Raw genomic sequence first — 4,314 nt, forward strand, 5'->3', positions numbered from 1 at the left:
TGGCGGTGCTCGGGGAACCATATGGGATGCTGGGAATCAAACCCGGGTCGGCCGCGTGCAAGGCAAACGCCCTACCCGCTGTGCTATCACTCCAGCCCCTAAAGACACTCTTTCCGCCTTTTCTATCTGCAACAATGATGATCATGATGGTTAGGGCCATGGTGACCATTTTGTAGCCATGAGATATTAAGTGTGAGCAGCGGTTCTCAAACTTGAGCATTGCACTAATACCCAGAGGGACTTGTTCATTTGCTTGTAAATTATAATCGATTTGCTCGAGCAGGCCCAGTAACGTCTCCATTGGAGACTTTGTTGTTACTGTGTCTGGCATATCGAATACGTTACGGGGAGCTTGCCAGGCTCTGCCGTGCGGGCGAGATACTCTCGGGAGCTTGCCAGGCTCTCCGAGAGGGGCGGAGGAATCGAACTCGGGTCGGCCTGGAGCAATAGCACAGCGGGTAGGGCGTTTGCCTTGCACGCAGCCAACATGGCCGACCCGAGTAAATTATAATACTTTTATATTTTTAATTTTTGGTTTGAGGGGAACACCTCATGGTGCTCAGGGGTTACTCTTGGCTCTGCACTCAGAAATTAGTCCTGGTGGTGCTCAAGGGGGACCATATGGGGTACTGGGAATCGAACCCCAAGTGGGCAGCATACAAGACAAGTGCCTCTACCCGCTGTACTATCACTCTGACCCCAGCTTGTTTTTTAAATCTAAAATTATTATTTTTGTGGGGAGAGGTGGTACAGGGCTTGCCTTGCATGCAGCTGATCCAGGTCGATCCCTGGCACCGCAAAGGATTCCCTGAGTACCACAAGCAGTCCCTGAGCACAGAGCTAGGAGTGCACAGCGCAGATCTTCCCCGCCCATTATTATTTCTTTTGCTCCCTCTTTCTCACCACCCCCTTTGTTGTTGCGGATGTTGTGGCCGCGATGACCCAGATGCCACACATGCCTGGCTGTGGCGCTGGCAGCTTTTTGCCGTGGTGCTGGGCAGGGTTGGCACATCAGGTCTTGGGAGTTGCATACTTGGATGTGCTCTCCAAGATTTTGGGCGTCTTTTAGTCAGGGCGCTCGCATATATCCTCACTGGGGCTCACCCATTAGTTGAGGCACACAGTTATGGAACTGGTGGTAGGAGTCACTGCAGTGCTCATCCAGGAGCTCTCCAAAAGTCACACTTCCTGGCCGTGCCTCTCACACTTTTTTTATCTGTAATCCTCACTATGCCTTGCGCCTCTTTTTGCGGTGCTTATTCACACCTGGATGTGGATCGGCCGAAACTGTTTGGCACCAGAGTCTGCAGAGAGCGAAGCTGCTGGCTCACACAGTAGTGCTGCTGGGATTGCGTTGGGAGCACGGACAACCCTGGCGCGTGAACTCACGTCCATCTGGGCAGTGGCTCCCAGCTATGGCACCACGGCGCCGCTCCTCCAGACTCAGAGCTAAACTTTTGCCCATAATCAAAACTCTGTCCAGAAGTAGTACGATATGGAAAAGCACTGCTATATACCTACAAAATGAAACATGATGATATCGTTTGCATTATAACGCAAACTTAGGAAACTGTGTGATTAATTTGCTTTCCTCTCCTTCTCTTCCTGGTCTTGCTCCTGCTCCTCCTTCTTTTCCTCCTCCTTGTTTTTTGGGTCACATGTCCTCCTCTTCCTCCTCCCCCTCCTCCTCCTCCTCCTTTTATGACTTGTATTCAAAATCAATCCAAATTTACTCAGAGGGGAAAACAGAAAGACAGAAATTTAGAGAGAGGCTTATCCTAAACTTAGCATGGACTTTAAAGCTGACTCACCAAATGTTTTGGCTTATCTCTTGAAATTGATAGGTGTTAATAATAGTAAACTTGTAGACTTCTTTTGTATTTAGCTTAATTTAAACTTTTTTTTTTTTTTTTTGCCAAAGTAAATAATGTCAGACTGGTCAGACCCAGCAGTGCTCAGAACTTCCTCCTGGCTCTGCTCTCAGGGATCACTCCTGGTGGGGCTCAAGGTAGGGGCATTATGGGGTGCTGGGGATAGAACCAGGTTTAGCCTCATTCAGGGTGAGCATTCTACCTGCTGTGCTGTCGCTCCAGCCCTAGTTTGCTTCCTCCTAAATGAACAGCAGTTAGTCTGGCCTTTCCTCTGTTGGCTGGCACAATACCGTGAAACAACCTGCACAGAGAACCAACGTCTGGGTCCGGCTGAAAGCCACGTGACTCTGGTAGCACCCTGGGTATTTTTACATTCAGAAAATAAGAATTTGTACTTTGGACTAGCGGTTTCTTTTTTTTTTTCTTTTTCTTCCCTCTTCTCTTCCTCTTCTAAAGACAGATGTAGCAAATCTCTAGCCAAAAGCATACTGATCCTTCCCTAAGTCCAACCAGCACAGATCTGCTGTGGTCTCCTTGAAACACAGTCTGCTGAGCCCAAACCCACGATTTCTCATTCCTGATCTAGACAGATCCCAGCAATGTGCCTTTATAATACATTACAGGTGACGCAGATGCCACTGTTCTGGGGAATCACGCTTTGAGAATCCACTCACTTAAAGGATAAAAATACAGTAGGTTGATGTGGCAAAATGATTGAATCTAATTGCGGATGTCCTTGCCAGGCAGTTGAATTATGTAAACCACTGCACTGCCTCTGTAATCATCTTTTTAGGGGGAGAGAGGGGCCTACTAGGTGATACTTAGGGCTTACTCCTGGCTTTGCACTCAGGGATCACTCCTGGTGGATTCAGGGGGCCACATGGAATGCTGGAATGAAACCGGTGTCTGCGTGTGCAAGGCAGATAAATGCCCTACGCGCTGTACTGCCTCTCCAGCTTCATCTCTGGATTTCTTTCTTTCGTTTTCTCCTCCTCCTCCCCCTCCTCTTCCTCATTTTCCTTCTCCTTTCTTGCACCTCTGGATTTTTTCTGCTAGAAAGTATGCCACTCTTAGGCAGACTATGGTTAGTTCTTAAGACTTATGTTCAATCAATCCAAATTTACTCCAAGGGGAAAGCAGAAAGAAAGAAATTTAGAGAGCGGCTTATCCTAAACTAACTTAGCATGGACTAAAAGCTGCCTCACCAAATGTTTTGACTCATCTCTTGGAATCAATGGGTATTCATAATAGTAAAATCATAGACTCCTTTTGTATTTAGCACAATCGAAAGTACTTTTTTTTTAACCAAAGTAAATAATGTACATCTCTTGAATTTTCAAATTATTATACAAGGCTTAAGATGACAAATGGCTATGCTCTGTCTCACCCCTGATCACCCGATACCTATTTCTCTGGTGCAACCATTTTGTTGCTGTTATTGTTTGGTTTTGGGTCACAGCTGGTAATACTCAGGGGATTATATTCTCTCTCTCTCTCTCTCTCTCTCTCTGGTTTTTAGGGCACACCCAGAGATGCTCAGGGCTTACTCCTGGCTCTGCACTCAGCAGTTACTTCTGATGTTGCTTGGGGACCGTATTGTATGCTGGGGATAGGATACAGCTTGGCTTTGTGCAAGGCCAGCACCCTACCTGATGTCCTATTGCTCTGCCCCTCCTCTGAAACAACCCTTTTGAACTCTTGTAGTTGCTTCCTAGGGAATTTACAACTTTATCTACAGGACTTGCTTCTATTATGGCTACTGACCTTCTTAGCTGTGCTTATTAATGTTCTGCTAGGGAAGAGGAGAATTTAGATTTCTTTTAAAATAAATATTTTCTCACACCAGAACACATACTCCCTCCAACATTTTCCCAATATAGCTACAAAACAATATAGATTTCTTTTAAAATAAATATTTTCTCACACCAGAACACATATTCCCTCCAACATTTTCCCAATATAGCTACAAAACAATATTTTGTTCAATGAGTACTCGATATCTTTAAAATGATGACTAAACATTATTGACAGACGAGCCGGAGCAATAATACAGCGGGTAGGGTGTTTGCCTTGCACACGGCTGACCGGAGTTCAATCCCCAGCATCCCATATGGTCCCCCGAGCACCACCAAGAGTAATTCTTGAGTGCAGAGCCAGGAGTAACCCCTAAGCATTGCTGGGTGTGACCCAAAAAGCAAAAACAAACAAACAAACAAACAAACAAAAATTATTGACAGGCAACCCTGGCATTTCTTGTTTGCCTTTTTCTCCTGGTCAAACTGTTTTCCTCCCTGGAGTCTTTTTAAATTTGCTTCATTTTCTGTGAATCTAGGATGATTCCAATCACCCCACACACACACACACCCGGCAGACAGAAGAGAATCTCCGCTTAGTTCCAATAAAGGAAGTTTCCTTTCTCCAGGCTCTTTCTGTTCCAGCCTGT

The 4,314-nt window shown here is 45.9% G+C and overlaps 1 pseudogene; it reads right to left on the reverse strand.

Moving 5' to 3' along the window:
- Nucleotides 1-2,055: 2,055 nt before the first annotated feature.
- LOC130031935 (40S ribosomal protein S27-like) lies at nt 2,056-2,358 on the reverse strand (annotated as a pseudogene).
- Between the last annotated feature and the right edge of the window lie 1,956 nt (nt 2,359-4,314).

Source organism: Sorex fumeus, unplaced genomic scaffold (genome assembly GCF_029834395.1).
Source record: "Sorex fumeus unplaced genomic scaffold, SorFum_2.1 ptg000047l, whole genome shotgun sequence".
Lineage (NCBI taxonomy): Eukaryota > Metazoa > Chordata > Mammalia > Eulipotyphla > Soricidae > Sorex > Sorex fumeus.